The sequence below is a fragment of the Bos grunniens genome, chromosome 8 (genome assembly GCF_055505025.1).
Source record: "Bos grunniens cultivar Pamir isolate PY7600 chromosome 8, Bosgru_T2T1.0, whole genome shotgun sequence".
Taxonomy (NCBI): domain Eukaryota; kingdom Metazoa; phylum Chordata; class Mammalia; order Artiodactyla; family Bovidae; genus Bos; species Bos grunniens.
The window spans coordinates 1574414-1593956 of record NC_141172.1 but is presented as its reverse complement, the minus strand read 5'-3'; the positions used below and the strand labels follow the sequence as shown (position 1 = coordinate 1593956).

The 19543-nt window shown below is 40.2% G+C and overlaps 1 long non-coding RNA gene across 1 annotated transcript in view; it reads left to right on the top strand.

The window, feature by feature from the left end:
• LOC147366554 (uncharacterized) overlaps positions 1 to 17742 on the top strand; it is a 28237-nt gene extending 10495 nt beyond the window's left edge. Inside the window, exon 3 of the long non-coding RNA XR_015168824.1 lies at positions 17096 to 17742. This is a non-coding gene — a long non-coding RNA (uncharacterized LOC147366554). The remainder of the gene's footprint in view (positions 1 to 17095) is intronic.
• The last annotated feature ends 1801 nt before the right edge of the window (positions 17743 to 19543 follow it).

Here is a 19543-nt window from a genome sequence, read left to right as displayed (position 1 = left end):
GCCAACAAAGGTCCATATAGTCAAGGCTATGGTTTTTCCAGTGGTCATGTATGGATGTGAGAGTTGGACTGTGAAGAAGGCTGAGCACCGAAGAATTGATGCTTTTGAACTGTGGTGTTGGAGAAGACTCTTGAGAGTCCCTTGGACTACAAGGAGATCCAACCAGTCCATTCTGAAGGAGATCAGCCCTGGGATTTCTTTGGAAGGAATGATGCTAAAGCTGAAACTCTGGTACTTTGGCCACCTCATGCGAAGAGTTGACTCATTGGGAAAGACTCTGATGCTGGGAGGGATTGGGGGCAGGAGGAGAAAGGGACGCCAGAGGATGAGATGGCTGGATGGCATCACCGACTGGATGGACATAAGTTTGAGTGAACTCTGGAAGTTGGTGATGGACAGGGAGGCCTGGTGTGCTGCAATTCATGGGGTCACAGAATTGGACACAACTTAGCGACTGAACTGAAACAACTGATGCCGATTTTTGGAGGAAGCCTGCTGCTTCTATGCCTATGAATCGGGTATTGTAAAGGAAGCAGCAAGAAATCTGACAAACAGGGCCTCAAGAATATGTCACCTCAGTAATTCATGGGAAAACTGGATAAGCAATTGGAATTTGATGCCCTGGGTCCTACCTTTTCTAGGCCCTCGCCTTCTACTTGCCCTTACTCTAACTTTTGGCTCATGTTTAATGTGTCTTTTTTCAAAATATCTTCAGGACCACTTACAAGCCTTCACCAACTGAACCACACATGGGCTACTTTTAACTCGCTGAAATTATCCAAAACTTTGAGTGAGTGAAGTGAAAGTTGCTCAGTTGTGTCTGACTCTTTGTGACCCCATAGACTATACAATCCATGAAATTCTCCATGCCAGAATACTGGAGTGGGTAGCCTTTCCCTTCTCAAGGGGATCTTCCCAACCCAGGGATCGAACCCAGCTCTCCTGCATTGGAGGCAGATTCTTTACCAGCTGAGCTATCCGGGAAGCCCATCAAAAAAAAAAAAAAATTTTTTTTTGAACTCACACAAATCCCATTGACCCAAATTCCAGCCTCTTCTTATCTCATTCCCCAACATCCCTGTCTTGCAGGAAGCAGTTAACTGACCTTCTGCCCTTCAATTCAGTCACTCAGTGGTGTCTGATTGATTCCATAGATGGAAGCACACCAAGCCTCCCTGTCCATCATCAACTCCCGGAGTTTACTCAAAGTCATGTCCATTGAGTCGGTGATGCCATTCAACCATCTCATCCTCTGTTGTCCCCTTCTCCTCCTGCCTTCAAACTTTCCCAGCATCAGGGTATTTTCAAATGAGTCAGTTTTTCACATCAGATGGCCAAAGTATTGGAGTTTCAGCATCAGCCCTTCCAATGAATATTCAGGACTGATTTCCTTTAGGATGGACTGGTTGGATCTCCTTGCTGTCCAAGGGACTCTCAAGAGTCTCCTCCAACACCATAGGTAAAAAGCATTGGTTCTTTGGCATTCAGCTTTCTTTATAGTACAAATCTCACATCCATAGATGACTACTGGAAAAAACATAGATTTGACTAGATGGACCTTTGTTGGCAAATTAATGTCTCTGCTTTTTAATATGCTGCCTAGGTTGGTCATAATGCTTCATCTAAGGAGTAAGCATCTTTTAATTTCATGGCTGCAGTCACAATCTGCAGTGATTTTGGAACCCCCACAAAATAAAGTCTGTCACTGTTTCCATTATTTCCCCATCTAGTTGCTATGAAGTGATGGGACCAGATGGCATGATCTTAGTTTTCTGAATGTTGAGTTTTAAGCCAGCTTTTCACTCTCCTCTTTCACTTTCATCAAAAGCCTCTTTAGTTCCTCTTCACTTTCTGCCATAAGGGCGGTGTCATCTGCATATCTGAGGTTAGTGATTATTTCTCCTGGAAATCTTGATTCTAGCTTGTGCTTTTTCCAGCCCAGCATTTCTCATGATGTACTGTGCATATAAGTTAAATAAGCACGGTGACAATATACAGGCTTGACGTATTCCTTTCCTGATTTGGAACCGGTCAGTTGTTCTGTGTCCAGTTCTAACTGTTGCTTCCTGACCTGCATACAGATTTCTCAGGAGGTAGGTCATGTGGTCTGGTATTCCCATCTCTTTCAGAATTTTCCAGTTTGTTGTGATCCACACAGTCAAAGGCTTTGGCATAGTCCATAAAGTAGAAGTAGATGTTTTCTTCTAGAATTTCTCTTGCATTTCCGATGATCCAACAGATACTGACAATATGATCTCTGGTTCTTCTGCCTTTTCTAAATTGAGCTTGAACATCTGAAAGTTCATGGCTCACATACTGTTGAAGCCAAGCTTGGTGAATTTTGAGCATTACTTTACTAGTGTGTCAGATGGGTACAATTTTGTGGTAGTTTGAGCATTCTTTGGCATTGCCTTTCTTTGGGATTGGAATGAATACTGATCTTTTCCAGTACTATGGCCATTGCTGAGTTTTTCTAATTTGCTGGCATATTGAGTGAAACATTTTCAAGCGTCATCTTTTAGGATTTGAAATAGCTCAACGGAAATTCCATCACCTTCACTAGCTTTGTTCGTAGTGATGTTTCCTAAAGCTCACTTGACTTTGCATTGTAGGATGTCTGGCTTTAGGTGAGTGATCACACCATCGTGATTATCTGGGTCATGAAGATCTTTTTTGTATAGTTTTTCTGTGTATTCTTGCCCCCTCTTCTTAACATGTTCTGCTTCTGTTAGATCCATACCATTTCTGTCCTTTATTGTGCCCATCTTTGCATGAAATGTTTCCTTGGTATCTCTAATTTTCTTGAAGAGACCTCTAGTCCTTCCCCTTCTATTGTTTTCCTCTATTTCCTTTTATCACTGAGGAAGGCTTTCTTATCTCTCCTTGCTATTCTTTGGAACTCTGCATTCAGATGCTTATATCTTTCCTTTTCTCCTTTGGTTTTCACTTCTCTTCTTTTCTCAGCTCTTTGTAAACCCTCCCCAGACAACCATTTTGCCTTTTTTGCATTTCCATTCCTTGGGGATAGTCTTGATCCCTATCTCCTGTACAATGTCAGGAACCTCTGTACATAGTTAATCAGGCACTGGGTTTATCAGGTCTAATCCCTTGAATTTATTTCTCACTTCCACTGCATAATCATAAGAGACTTGTTTTAGGTCATACCTAAATGGTCTAGTGGTTTTCCCTACTTTCTTCAATTTAAGTCTGAATTTGGCAATAAGGAGTTCATAATCTGAGCCACAGTCAGCTCCCAGTCTTGTTTTTGCTGACTGTAGAGGGCTTCTCCATCTTTGGCCATAAAGAGTATAATCAATCTGATTTCAGTGTTGGCCATCTGGTGATGTCCATTTGTAGAGTCTTTGCTTGTGTTGTTGGAAGAGGGTGTTTGCTATGACCAGTGCATTCTCTTGGCAAAACTCTATTAGCCTTTGCCCTGCTTCATTCTGTACCCCAAGGCCTAATTTGCCTGTTACTCCAGGTATTTCTTGACTTACTACTTTTGCATTCCAGTCCCCTATAATGAAAAGGACATCTTTTGGGGGTGTTAGTTCTAGAAGGTCTTGTCGGTCTTCATAGAACCATTTAACTTGAGTTTCTTTAGCATTACTGGTCGGGGCATAGACTTGGATCACTGTGATATGGAATGGTTTGCCTTGGAAATAAACAAAGATCATTCTGTTGTTTTTGAGGTTGCATCCAAGTACTGCATTTTGGACTCTCTTGTTGACTATGATGGCTACTCCATTTCTTCTAAGCGATTCTTGCCCACAGTAGTAGATATAATGGTCATCTGAGCTAAATTCAGCCATTCCCATCCATTTTAATTCACTGATTCCTAAAATGTCGATGTTCACTCCTATCATCTCCTGTTTGACCACTTCCAATTTGCTTTTATTCATGGACCAACCATTCCAGATTCCTATGCAATACCGCTCTTTACAGCGTCGGAATTTTTTCCATCACAAGTCACATCCACTACTGGGTGGTGGTGTTGCTTTGACTCCCTCCCTTCATTATTTCTGGAGTTATTTCTCCACTGATATCCAGTAGCATTTTGGGCACCTACCAGCCTGAGTCGTTCCTCTTGCAGTGCCCTATCTTTTCATACTGTTCATGGGGTTCTCAAGGCAAGAATACTGAAGTGGTTTGCCATTCCCTTCTCCAGTGGACCATGTTTTCAGAACTCTCCACCATGACCCATCTGTCTTGGATGGCCATACATGGCATGGCTCATAGTTTCATTGAGTTAGACAAGGCTATGGTCCATGTGATCAGATTGCTTAGTTTTCTGGGATTGTGATTTTGCCTATCTGCCTTCTGATAGAGAAGGATAAGAGTCTTATGGAAGCTTCCTGATGGGAGAGACTGACTGAGGGGGAAAGTGGGTCTTGTTCTGATGGGCGGGGCCATGTACAGTAAATCTTCAGTCCAACCTTCTGTCAATGGATGGGGCTGTGTTCCTTCCCTGTTATTTACCTTGGGCTAATCTATGGTGACGGAGAAAGCAATGGCAACCCACTCCAGTACTCTTGCCTGGAAAATCCCATGGATGGAGGAGCCTGGTAGGCTGCAGTCCATGGGGTCGCTAAGAGTCGGACACGATTGAGCGACTTCACTTTCACTTTTCACGTTCATGCATTGGAGAAGGAAATGGAAACCCACTCCACTGTTCTTGCCTGGAGAATCCCAGGGATGGAGGAGCCTGGTGGGCTGCCATCTATGGGGTCACAGAGAGTTAGACATGACTGAAGCGACTTAGCAGCAATCTATGGTGAAGGTAATGAAGATAATGTTGACCTCCTTCAAAAGGTCCTATGCAGGCACTGCTACACTCAGTGTCCCCAACCCTGCAGCAGGCCACTACTGATCCATGCCTCTGCCAGAGACTCCTGGTCACTCATGGGCAAGTCTGGGTCAGTCTCTTTGCGGGGTCACTGCTTCTTTCTCCTGGGTCCTGGTGCACACAAGTTTCTGTTTGTGCCCTCCCAGAGTCTGTTTCACCAGTCCTGTGTAAGTTCTGGCTGCTCTGAGGTGGGGTTAAGGGTGACTTCCTCCAAGAGGGCTTATGCCATACTCAGGTCTGCTTCACCCAGAGCCCCTGCCCGTGCAGCAGTCCACTGCTGACCTGTACCACCAGAGGAGATACTCAAGCACAGTTCTGTCTCAGTCTCTGTGGGGTCTCTGGGTCCTGGTGTCCACAAGGTTTGTTTGAGCCCGCTGAGCATCTCTGGTGGGTATGGGGTTTGATTCTAAACATGATTCGGCCCTTATCCTAAATCAAAAAGGTTGGAATGACAGGGCCCACATGTGGTCTCATTGTTAAGATGGCTCATTGTGTTGACCTAAATCACAGTGACCTTTGAGACTGACAAAATTGCCCAAATGACATTCTGTTTTCTCACTGATGCCTACCTTATCAAGGCTACAAGACCACCAGATTCTAGACCTCTGGCTATATGACCACAGGACTCAACTACAGGCTGAAAATTAACCATCCCTTCAGAGAATTTTTCATTGGCAGGGTATAAGAAAGATCCCATCAGAATGGGAGGACAATGGTTCTCCTTAAGGGCCAGTCACCCTCTCATTTTCCTCTAATAAATTCCCCTTTTGCCTGACTCACTCTCTTTTTCTCTGCACTCACCTTACACAATTACTCTCTTTTGGTTTCCAATTTCTGGTTTTGTTTTAATCCTCCAAATGGCAGACAGAAATGGTCCTTATTTCTAACATGTAAATTGGGCTGTGTTAGTCTCCTGGTCAGCATTATCCAATGGCTTTTTACTACATGGAGGATGTGTGTGTGCTCTCAGAGTCTTTCGATTGTAGTCTGACCAGGATCCTCTGTTCATGAAATTTCCAGGCAGGAAATACTGAAGTGGGTTGTCATTTCCCTCTCCAGGGCATCTTCCTGCCTCAGGGATTGAACCTGCATCTCCTACATTGGCAGACAGATTCTTTACCACTGAGCCACTGGGAAGCCAGTCTTGGCACATGGAAGATAAATAGACATTTCTACATGCTGTATTTTTCTAGGACTTCAGTAACAAAGTATCACAAAGTCAGGGGCCTAAATGATGGAAGCTTTTTGGCTCACAGTCTGGAGGATGGAAGCCTGGAATTAACATATCAGCAGGGTTGTCTCCTTCTGAGGCTGTGAGTGGAAATACCTCCAGGTCCCTCCTCCTGGCTTGTCAATGGCCATCTTCTCCCTGACTCCCTTCCCATCATCTACCTTCTGTGTGTCTGTCTCTTGTACCCAAATTTCTTCTTTTAATAAGGCCAACAGTCATGTTGCATTAGGACCTACCTTAATGACCTCATTTTAACTTCATTACCTCAGTGAAGACCCCACAACCAGATAAGGTATCTTCTGAAGTGGGGGTTTCAGTAACTGCAAAAGAACTCAAAGACATTGTTCTGTGTGTGCCTTAAGGGAGAACCAGGCCCTTGCCCCAAGGTGGAACTCTTGTTTTCCTCATCTCTGTATCCCCTCCTTTCCCTGATTAGCAACTGTTTGAACCTGCCCTGTGGAACTCAGGGAAGGTCATGGAGGCTGTGTGCCTGTATGCACTCAGTCATTCATGTCTGAGTCTTCTGACACCATGGACTGTAGCCCACCAGGGTCCTTTGTCCTTGGGGTTTCCCAGGCAAGAATACTGGAGTGGGTTGTCATTTCCTTCTCCAGGGGATCTTCTTGACTCAGGGAATGAACTCAAACTAATGTCTCTTGCAATGGCAGGCAGATTCTTTACCACTGGCGCCACCTAGGAAGTCCATGGAGACTGAATGAAGCCTATTTCCTGCCAAGAAACAAGGAATACAGGAAGCCTTTTGTACCCTGGTTTCCCATGGGGTCCTGGTTCCTTGAACGTGGGCTGAGATGGGCAACTAAGTGGTTAGTCTTGAAGGACTTATCTGGTCCTTCCTACATTTATTCCTACATTGCTGAATAAATTACAGGTGTTCCAATAGGGAAATGCAGACTTTAAAAGAATTCTTTTGAAGAATAAATGAGATGGAGAAATGCACATGAAAAGAAATTTCTCTAAGACTGTATGTGGTATTGCAAAGGGGCATCACATGTGTGTGTCTGTGTCCTCGAGGATCAGAGCTTGGTGGGACATTGCCCATGTTTGTGCTCTCAGATTTCTCCTATCGTGTACCCTTTACCCCTGTTTAACCACAGTGATTCGGAAGTCACATAAATAAGTACTTTAGTTGCCATAAATGGACCTTTCATTGGCTCCAGAAGAGACCTACATTTAATGTACCTCATTATTTCATTGCTTTTTGGATTCAGACTCTTTATAATAACATTGATGCACAGTTCCTGCTTTAAAAATCAGTATCTTTTACAGAGAAGAGACAGAAATTCAGTGTTTTATTACACTACCATTTATTATGTAATGAATACTATTGTTAGATAACTTATTCCTTTCTTACTATATACTTACATATTGTATACTTGACTTATGGTTGAGAACACTATAAAAAAAACTATAAAATATTTATGTGAAAGAGTGTTTTGTAAGCCTCAGTTAAGTAAGTTACTTATTTTAGCTGTCTGGCCTCCTTTTTACAGGGCTGGTCAATCCCTCATTATTTATCCTTTTAATCCTTTGTGAGTAATTAACAAACAAACAAACAAACCAAAAGCCCATTGAAGAGCTTTCTGGAATAACCATATGTATTTTCTCTTCACAATGGGCCCAATTATGACTTCATCACCAGAACGTATTTTGAGATCTTTCTAGCTCTACTAAATGGTTTTATTTATTTATTCTTATAATCTCTGATCATATAGCTGTCCTAAATGTTGGTATATGTCCACAACATTTCATTACCACATGTGTTTTCTTGTCTCCAGAGCAAAATGCCTTTATGCTAAGGTTCTAGTCTCAAAAGACATGCACTCTGAATAATGGATTTTCCTTCTGATACACTGTGCTATTCTTCCTATCTTCTTTATCTTACCAATAAAAATGTATCCTTTCTTTAGTTACATATATCTGATGCTCTTTCTACTAAACATTGGTAATAGATCTGTTCTGTTACAGTGTCACATTTGTTGCTTTATAGCTCATATTTGTGCCTTAGAAGAAGAGAGTAAAGGTCTTCCACTTGAAATGTTTAACAAACTAAAACAACTCCCCTTCAATTATTTAACTTTGTCAAGGAATTTGTACTAGCTGAAATTAGGTTTGCCTTCAGTAATTAGACAATGTAGAGTAACAGTGGCTCAAGCAAGAGATCTGTTTAATTCTTTGTTTCCAAAAGGCATCAGAGCATAGGCAGACAAGGGACGAAGTGATCTTGCTGTAGTTCTGGTCTTGGTAACACTCTGTGGTTCTATTTGACTTCTCAAATAATAGCCATCTCTACTTCCAAGCAGCCAACAAGAAGGAAAATTGATCTAGAAAATCTCTTTTCTTTTAAAACTACTTTGTAATTAATAAGATAAAAACACAGGAAGTTGTGTAAAGCAAATACACCACTAATAAACTTCCATAAGTCTTTATAATTTTCACCCAATTAAGAGATAATAATCTTGCCATACATCACAGACCTCTACTTGTCACCTCAAAACCCCAACCCTCTCCTCCTTCTCTAAGAGTGGTTATGTGTGCATGTGTGCATGCTAAGTTGCTTCAGTTGTGTCCAACTCTTTGCAACCCTAGGGACTGTTGCCTGCCAGGCTCCTCTGTCCATGGGATTTTCCTGCAAGAATACTGCAGTGGGCTGCCATTTCCTTCTCCAGGGCATCTTCCCAACCCAGGGATGGAACCCTTGTCTCTTATATCTTCTACATTGGAAGGCAGGTTTTTTTTTACCACTAGCACCACCTGTATAAAAAATTTATTTTTCCTCACAGATTTATTGCTTATGTGAATACAGCTAAACTCTATAATTTAGTTTACCTATGTGTGTGTGTGTGTGTGTATGTGTGTGCGTGCATGCTTAGTAGTTCAGTTGTGTCTGACTCTTTGCAACCCCATGGACTGTAAGCCACCAGGTTCCTCTGTCCCTGGAATTTTCCAAGCCAGAATACTGGAGTGGGTTGCCATTTCCTACTCCAGAGTTTACCAGTATGTCATATTAGTTTCTTTAAATCAGTGTAATTACCTCTATCTTTCTCATTTTTACTTTTTCACTTGCAATTTATTTGGTGAAGAACCCTGATGATGTCTTATCTAGTTTCTTACAGTCAAGACTTTGCTGATTGCATTTCTCTTGTACAGTTAACATGTTCCTCCATCCTCTAAGCTCATGTGAATTGTGAGGTGAATCCAGAGGCTGTGTTTGGTTCACTAATGATGGTTTTCCATGACTGGCCACTGCTGAGGTTTATCTTAGGAAACATACAATGCCCATCAATGCTTTATGCACACAACTAATTAATGTATTAGGTGTTGTAAAATAATGATATTACAATTCCATCATTCTGCTTCCACTTATCTTTTGTAATACTTCTATAAAGGGGAATTGTGTCTCACCTTCTATTCGAGGTAAATTCTAAATAGAAAAGGCAAGATGGATGCTAACTTTATTTACTAGTTTAAAAAAACAAGGTTGCCTAGTGTAATATAGAGGTGACCAGTCCAGTATTATTTTGGAAGGTTAATGAGTAATGAATTAAAACATATTTGAATTGTTTTGACCCAGGTATTAGCTTTCAAAGTTTATGTTTACCACTCTTTGGCCAATGGAAACTACTGTAATTGATTCCAAAATCCTTAAGGTCTTCAGCCAATATTCCATGATAGTTTTTTATCCCTCTGATGTTCCATGATATGTTTGCTCTCTCTCTGGTGTCCTAAAATGACACATTGTGTCTTGTATATTCCTTGCTCTATTCTGATAACCAGTCATTTTCCCAAGAAACCCTGATTTACTTTAGTGGGAAGTAAAAATTAAAGATCACTACCAGGCATCTGTGGGCTAATGTTTACTGGATTGGTTATAATTTCTAGGTCTTTATAGTGGAATCTGAATACAAAATTTTATGTCCTTTTAGATTTAATTAATTTCTTCAATCTTTAATCTAGGTTGGTCATAACTTTCCTTCAAAGGAGTAAGCATCTTTTAATTTCATGGCTGCAGTCACCATCTGTAGTGATTTTGGAGCCCAGAAAAATAAAGTCTGACACTGTTTCCACTGTTACCCCATCTATTTCCCATGACGTGGTAGGACTGGATGCCATGATCTTTGTTTTCTGAATGTTGAGCTTTAAACCAACTTTTTCACTCTCCACTTTCATTTTCATCGAGAGGCTTTTAGTTTCTCTTCACTTTCTGACATAAGGGTGGTATCATCTGCATATCTGAGGTTATTGATATTTCTCCCGGCAAAGCTTGTGTTTCTTCCAGTCCAGCGTTTCTCATGATGTACACTGCATATAAGTTAAATAAACAGGGTGACAATATACAGCCTTGACGAACTCCTTTTCCTATTTGGAACCAGTCTGTTGTTCCATGTCCAGTTCTAACTGTTGCTTCCTGACCTGCATACAAGTTTGTCAAGAGGCAGGTCAGGTGGTCTGGTATTCCCATCTCTTTCAGAATTTTCCACAGTTTATTGTGATCCACACAGTCAAAGGCTTTGACATAGTCAATAAAGAAGAAATAGATGTTTTTCTGGAACTCTCTTGCTTTTTCCATGATCCAGCAGATGTTGGCAATTTGATCTCTGGTTCCTCTGCCTTTTCTAAAACCAGCTTGAACATCTGGAAGTTCACAGTTCACATATTGCTGATGCCTGGCTTAGATAATTTTGAGCATTACTTTACTAGCGTGTGAGATGAGTGCAATTGTGCAGTAGTTTGAACATTCTTTGGCATTGCCTTTCTTTGGAATTGGAAAGAAAACTGACCTTTTCCAGTCCTGTGGCCACTGCTGAATTTTCCAAATTTGCTGGCATACTGAGTGCAGCACTTTCACAGCATCATCTTTCAGGATTTGGAATAGCTCAACTGGAATTTCATCACCTCCACTAGCTTTGTTCATAGTGATGCTTTCTAAGGCCCACTTGACTTTACATTCCAGGATGTCTGGCTCTAGGTCAGTGATCACAGCATCGTGATTATCTGGGTTGTGAAGATGAAGTTTTATGTTTATACTTTAGAATCCAAAGTCAGTTTGACTATTGTAAGTCATTCATTTAAAATTTTTTTCTTGATTGTCTTAAACATATTCTGTGTTCTTCTAACAAAAAGCTTTGTTGACAAAGGGATTGTAGGCAAACTGATTTTATATCCCTTATAAATGACTCAGTTTTTCTGTGTGATGAAAGGCTATAGGATTTATTCTTACAGTCTTCAATAGTAAATCATTTTGTTAGAATTTATTTCCATATTGATTAGTTTATGAAGATTTAGCCCTTTCAAAGTATGTATATATACAGCATGGAAGCTGTGTATGTATGTAGGTAACTAACCATATATCAACCTATCAGGAGGCTCTCCTTCAACTGTTTGTAGTGTTCCTTCTCTTCATTGGCTTAGTTTTTTTTTTTTTTTAAAGATGATCCAATTGCACATATTGAAACTTCTTTTTTATTTATTTATTTTTTTACTTTACTATATTGTATTGGTTTTGCCATAAATCAACATGCATCTGCCACGGGTGTACACACGTTCCCCATCCTGAACCCCCCTCCCACCTATCTCCCCATAGCAAACCTCTGGGTCATACCAGTGCACCATCCCCAAGCTTCCTGTATCTTGTATCGAACCGGGACTGGCAATTCATTTCTTATATGATATTATACATGTTTTAATGCCATTCTCCCAAATCATCCCCCCTTCCCTCTCCCACAGAGTCCAAAAGACTGTTCTATACATCTGTGTCTCTTTTGCTGTCTCACATACAGGGTTGTCGTCACCATTTTTCTGAATTCCATATATATGCGTTAGTATAAGAGAGTTCCAGAAAAACATCTATTTCTGCTTTATTGACTATGCCAAAGCCTTTGACTGTGGATCATAATAAACTGTGGAAAATTCTTCAAAAGATGGGAATACCAGACCACCTAAACTGCCTCTTGAGAAATCTGTATGCAGGTCAGGAAGCAACAGTTAGAACTGGACATGGAACAACAGACTGATTGTATCAGTATCAGTTCAGTCACTCAGTGGTGTCCAACTCTTTGTGACCCCATGAATCTCAGCTCTCCAGGCTACCTGTCCATCACAAACTCCCGGAGTTCACTCAGACTCATGTCTGAGTAGGAAAAGGAGTACGTCAAGGCTGTATATTATCACCCTGCTTATTTAATTTATATGCAGAGTACATCATGAGAAATGCTGGACTGGAAGAAACACAAGCTGGAATCAAGATTGCCTGGAGAAATATCAATAATCTCAGATATGCAGATGACACCACACTTATGAAAGAAAGTGAAGAGGAACTAAAAAGCCTCTTGATGAAACTGAAAGTGGAGAGTGGAGAGTGAAAGTGGAGAGTGAAAGAGTTGGCTTAAAGCTCAACATTCAGAAAACGAAGATCATGGCATCCAGTCCCATCACTTCATGGGAAATAGATGGGGAAACAGTGTCAGACTTTATTTTTTTGGGCTTGAAAATCACTGCAGATGGTGACTGCAGCCATGAAATTAAAAGACGCTTACTCCTGGGAAGGAAAGTTATGACCAACCTAGATAGCATATTCAAAAGCAGAGACATTACTTTGCCAACAAAGTTCCGTCTAGTCAAAGCTATGGTTTTTCCAGTGGTCATGTATGGATGTGAGAGTTGGACTGTGAAGATGGCTGAGCGCCAAAGAATTGATGCTTTTGAACTGTAGTGTTGGAGAAGACTCTTGAGAGTCCCTTGGACTGCAAGGAGATCCAACCAGTCCATTCTGAAGGAGATCAGCCCTGGGATTTCTTTGGAAGGAATGATGCTAAAGCTGAAACTCCAGTACTTTGGCCACCTCATGTGAAGAGTTGACTCATTGGAAAAGACTCTGATGCTGGGAGGGATTGGGGGCAGGAGGACAAGGGGATGACAGAGGAAGAGATGGCCGGATGGCATCACTGACTCACTGGACGTGAGTCTGGGTGAACTCCGGGAGTTGGTGATGGACAGGGAGGCCTGGCGTGCTGCAATTCATGGGGTCGCAAAGAGTCGGACAAGACGAGCGACTGAACTGAACTGAACTACTCCTTGGAAGGAAAGTTAAGACAAACCTAGACAGCATATTCAAAAGCAGAGACATTACTTTGCCAACAAAGTTCTGTCTGGTCCAGGCTATTGTTTTTCCTGTGGTCTTGTATGCATGTGAGAGTTGGACTGTGAAGAAGGCTGAGTGCAAAAGAATTCATGCTTTTGAACTGTGGTGTTGGAGAAGACTCTCAAGAGTCCCTTGTACTGCAAGGAGATCCAACCAGTCCATTCTGAAGGAGATCAGCCCTGGAATTTCTTTGGGGGCAATGATGCTGAAACTGAAACTCCAGTACTTTGGCTACCTCATGGGAAGAGTTGACTCTTTGGGAAAGACTCTGATGCTGGGAGGGGTTGGGGGCACGGGGAGAAGGGGACGACAGAGGATAAGATGGCTGGATGGCATCACTGACTCGATGGATGTGAGTCTGAGTGAACTCTGGTAGTTTGTGATGGACAGGGAGACCTGGAGTGTTGAGATTCATGGGGTCGCAAAGAGTCGGACACGATTGAGTGACTGAACTGCTACTGATACTGTATTGGTGTTTTTCTTTCTGGCTTACTTCACTCTGTATAATGGCTCCATTTTCATCCACCTCATTAGAAGTGATTCAAATGTATTATTTTTAATGGCTGAGTAATACTCCATTGTGTATACGTACCACAGCTTTCTTATCCATTCATCTGCTGATGGACATCTAGGTTGCTTCCATTTCCTGGCTATTATAAACAGTGCTGTGATGAACACTGGGGTACGCATATCTCTTTCAATTCTGGTTTTCTCGCTGTGTATGCCCAGCAGTGGAATTGCTGGGTTGTATGGCAGTTCTAGTTCCAGTTTGTTAAGGAATCTCCACACTGTTCTCCATAGTGGCTGTACTAGTTTGCATTCCCACCAACAGTGTAAGAGGGTTCCCTTTTCTCCACACCCTCTCCAGCATTTATTGCTTGTAGACTTTTGGATCATAGCCATTCTGACTGGTGTGAAATGGTACCTCATAGTGGTTTTGATTTGCATTTCTCTGATAATGAGTGATGTTGAGCATCTTTTCATGTGTTTGTTAGCCATCTGTATGTCTTCTTTGGAGAAATATCTATTTAGTTCTTTGGTCCATTTTTTGATTGGGTCGTTTGTTTTTCTGGAATTGAACTACAGGAGTTGCTGGTATATTTTTGAGATTAGTTGTTTGTCAGATGCTTCATTTGCTATTATTTTCTCCCATTTTGAAGGCTGCCTTTTCACCTTGCTTATAGTTTCTTTTGTTGTGCAGAAGCTTTTAATTTTAGTTAGATCTCATATGTTTATTTTTGCTTTTATTTCCAATATTCTGGGTGGTAGGTCATAGAGGATCCTGCTGTGATGTATGTCGGAGAGTTTTTGCCTATGTTCTCCTCTAAGAGGTTTTTATTTTCTGGTCTTATGTTTAGACCTTTAATCCATTTTCAGTTTATTTTTGTGTATGGTGTTAGAAAGTGTTCTAGTTTCATTCTTTTACAAGTGGTTGACCAGTTTTCCCAGCTGCTGCTGCTAAGTCACATCAGTTGTGTCCAATTCTGTGCGACCTCATAGATGGCAGCCCACCAGGCTCCCCCGACCCTGGGATTCTCCAGGCAAGAACACTGGAGTGGGTTGCCATTTCCTTCTCCAATGCAGGAAAGTGAAAACTGCAAGTGAAGTCGCTTAGTCGTGTCCGACTCCTAACGACCCCATGGACTGTAGCGCACCAGGCTCCTCCATCCATGGGATTTGCGAGGCAAGAGTACTGGAGTGGGGTGCCATTGCCTTCTCCAGTTTTCCCAGCACTACTTGTTAAAGAGATTGTCTTTTCTCCATTTTATATCCTTGCCTCCTTTGTCAAAGATAACGTGTCCATAGGTGCGTGGATTTATCTCTGGGCTTTCTATTTTGTTCCATTGATCTATATTTCTGTATTTGTGCCAGTAGCATACTGTCTTGTTGACTGTGGCTTTATAGTAGAGCCTGAAGTCAGGCAGGTTGATTCTTCCAGTTCCATTCTTCTTTCTGAAGATTGCTTTGGCCATTCAAGTGGGCTTATCCCAGGGATGCAAGGACTCTTCAATATCCGAAAATCAATCAATGTAATACACCACATTAACAAATTGAAGAATAAAAGCCATATGATTATCTCAATAGATGCAGAGAAAGCCTTTGATAAAATTCAACATCCATTTATGATAAAAACTCTCCAGAAAGCAGGAATAGATGGAACATACCTCAACATAATAAAAGCTATATATGACAAACCCAGAGCAAACATTATCCTCAATGGTGAAAAACTGAAAGCATTTCCCCTAAAGTCAGGAACAAGACAAGGGTGCCCACTCTCACCACTATTATTCAACATAGTTTTGGAAGATTTGGCCACAGCAATCAGAGCAGAAAATAAATAAATAAATAAAAGGAATCCAAATTGGAAAAGAAGAAGTAAAACTCTCACTGTTTGCAGATGACATGATCCTCTACATAGAAAACCCTAAAGACTCCACCAGGAAATTACTAGAGCTAATCAATGAATGTAGTAAATTTGCAGGATATAAAATCAACACACAGAAATCCCTTGGATTCCTATACACTAATAATGAGAAAATAGAAAGAGAAATTAAGGAAACAATTCCATTCGCCATTGCAATGAAAAGAATAAAATACTTAGGAATATATCTACCTAAAGAAACTAAAGGCCTATATATAGAAAACTATAAAACACTGATGAAAGAAATCAAAGAGGACATTAATAGATGGAGAAATATACCATGTTCATGGACCGGAAGAATCAATATAGTGAAAATGAGTATAATACCCAAAGCAATCTATAGATCCAATGCAATCCCTATCAAGCTACCAACGGTATTTTTCACAGAGCTAGAACAAATAGTTTCACAATTTGTATGGAAATACAAGAAACTTCTTTGTCTATCATTTCTTGTCACTCTTGAATGTGCTATTTGATATTAACAGTTTTCATCTTCTGGTAATCCTTGATAATTTTCCATAGCATTATGCTTTGCTCACATGGTTGCTTTGAGTTTAACCTTCAGTTCTGAAAGTGATATTTTTCCTGCATTTCTGAGTGATTCCTGAAATTCAATAAAGCATTTTTGGTATTCCTTCATTTTTCTTTTTAATTATGGAAGCAGGATAACACATTTACAGAAGACTTGGAAAATACAGAGCAATGTTATATATAGTTCCACTTCCACACTTTTGGTGTTTCCTTCATTTTTAAAAATATTTTTATAACATTTTAAATCTCATTTGGAAATATTACATTATTATTTTTAGGTATATCTTTCTGGAATGACTTAATTTTATATAGAAATGTTATTATGATATTTGCTTATTTCTTATCAGAACTTTGGGGACTAAACTTAATGTTTGTTTTTTTGCTTTTTTCTTTGTTTTTAAACTAAGTTTATTGACTGAGGCCTTTTATAGGATAGTAGTTTTGTTTTGTTTTGTTTTGTTTTTTTGAAAGTCTGCAGAATTCCTTTCCTTGTGCTTTTGTAAAGTTCAACAACATGCCAGTAACTTCTACAATCAGCTTCATCCTCTAAGGTCCTTAGATACCATATACCCAAAACTCCTGTTTCACTACAACAAAAGCTAGACAAACTAAAAATCAATGACTTTTCTTAAACTCATAAAAGAACCAAGATCACAGGGTAAACTGCACCTCATAAAACTGAATAGACAGTTGCATAGGTATCTTCTCACCTAGCTCTGGAGCCAGCAGAGCCATAAAATGGTGGGAACACTTAAATATTATTAATAATTTTGATGACTTGATGAAGTCTAACTGGGAACTAGCACGACAGTGAACTCCTGCAAGCTCCAGTCTTAGGGGACTCCTACCTGCCTGTTTGCTTTTAAAGTTCTCAGGCCTGACAGATTCATTTTTGTGTGTCTCTAGGTCTTCCAGCACAATTTCTATGCCATGGACTCTGGTAATCGATATCATGAAAATATCATGTCTACTAGTGGCTTATCTAACTTTCCTGGTGTCTCAGATGGTAAAGAATTTGACTGCAATGTGGGAGACCTGGGTTTGATCTCTGGATTGGCAACATCTCCTGGAGGAGGGCATGGCAACACACTCCAGTATTCTTACCTGGAGAATCCCATGGACAAAGGAGCCTGGCAAGCTACAATCCATAGGGTTGCCTAGAGTCAGACACAATTGAGCAACTAAGCACAGTGGCTCATTATCATGACCTCATATTTGGGCACTTGAGGGAAAGTGTTGCTCTGCAAAACTTGTAGATGTTGGATATGGATATTTGTTTTTATTATTCAATCTCCCTTTACTGTTTTTATTGCTGTATATGGGCATATCCTAAAAGCTACATCCTAGCTTAAAAGCATAAGTTATTTTCCTAGGAAATACTGAAATTTGAGGAAGAAAGCTAGCAGTGCACAGAAACTTTTTGACTTTCACGCTGGAAAATTCTTAAACATAATACGCAATTGTTCATTATGTAGTTCAATAAAGACTCATAGGGAAAAGGTGTATTTGTCAGATTCCCAATATTAAACCAGTTGTCTCAAATCTTTGGTCATTTAATTACTCACTAAAATATTGCTGATAGATTTCTTTTAACTTATACTGTTCTGCTTCCCCCTATTATTTTTTTCAACTTATTTAAATCTTTATAAAATGATAAAGTTTCCTGAAATACATATTCTCATATTCATAAAATATCATATTTTCTATATAAGAAAATATAATCCATCATTATATAAAATATATATATATAAATATACATTTAAGAACTTGTATCTCCTTCCAATATCTAATTTAGTGTATCTACTTTCTACACCTTTCTGTTCCAATAAAATATCTATTAACTAAAATAGGAGATTAAAACATGATATAGGCTGTCAATTTTTCTAGTTCCCTCTCAGTTCTTCAAGGTTATTAAAGTTATATTTGATATTCCTTCTAGCTTATTTATTCACATCTTATATTAATTGGATAATATATAAGTTATTTCACTTTCCAAACTATTTAGGATAGTTCTTATCGTATGAATCAAATAAATTCAAGTTTTCAATGAATTTAATAATTTTTGGTATGCTCTTCACTCTCATGAAACACTCCACAAAATTAGGCATTTTGTAGTTTCATTACCTTGTGGTGTAGTTAGCTAATGCTGAATTTTTATGAGTCAAAGTGGTGCAGTGGGGAGAATCCTGAATAAGAAGGGTTGATTATTGAGTTACAGTCCAAGATATACAATACCTTGCACTAGAGAAAGTGTGCCAATTCATTGGAAAGGTCCTGATACTGGGAAAGATTGAGGACAGGAGGAGAAGGGGATGACAGAGGATGAAATGGTTGGATGGCATCACTGACTCAGTGGACATGAGTTTGAGCAAACTCTAGGAGACAGTGAAGGACAGGGAAGCCTGGCATGCTGCAGTCCATGGGGTTGCAAAGTGTCAGACTGAACAACAGCGACTGAACAACAACAATAACAGAAGCTGTATGTCAATGCCCTCTACCCCCACTGCTAGATGCTATGTTAATTTCTACAATCTTTAGTATTCCACGAAATGATACAGTTATTTGTGCCTTACCATATTTGATCTAGTGCTTGGCTTCCAAACTTTCAATTGAAGGATGATGAAACACATCTCTCTGCATGTTGGTCCTTCCATGCTGTGGAAGTTGGTGAGTGCAATGTGTCTAGCATTTCATGGCCCCTGCACTTCTCCACCAGAAATAGACTTCTCTAGTAAGGAAACTTGGAGGGAAAAAAAAAAAAGTTACTTGGCATATCCTCTCCTGTCTTCATAAAACTGCCTTGTCTCAGAGGCAGGCTGTCCCTACTGTGGAGTAGCCAGCGCCAGTCCAGAGTCTCTTAATGGCCAAATCCTCTTCCTCTTTTGGAAACAGGCTGATGAGGAGAAAGCATGGAGTCCCCGTTACTCTCCTCTAGTGGTAATTTTGCGTCAGCAGCATGCTCTGATCCTTGGATTAAGGCAGGTGAGCTGCAGTTTTCTGAGACTAACATCAGTGGCCCCGGTATCTAATGAATCAGCCCTTAATCTAGCCTTTAATCTATAATAAATAAATAAGTAGCTAGAATAAAAATTGGGAACTCAAATGTAAGTAGGGTGAAAAAACTTCTTGCATGGTCAGGATGGGAAAATAATTTTTTGTGACCCTTTGTGACATACTAGGTCATACAGATTTAATATCACTTAATTTTTAACTTTCAAGAATACTGAGGTCATCAAGTCCACAGTGGGGAGGCACAATAAAGACAAATTTCAAATACAGGAAAAAGAAAGACTTTCTGTATCTATGAATTTAGACTTTATAGTGTTAAACATCGTTTGCTACTAATATTAATTT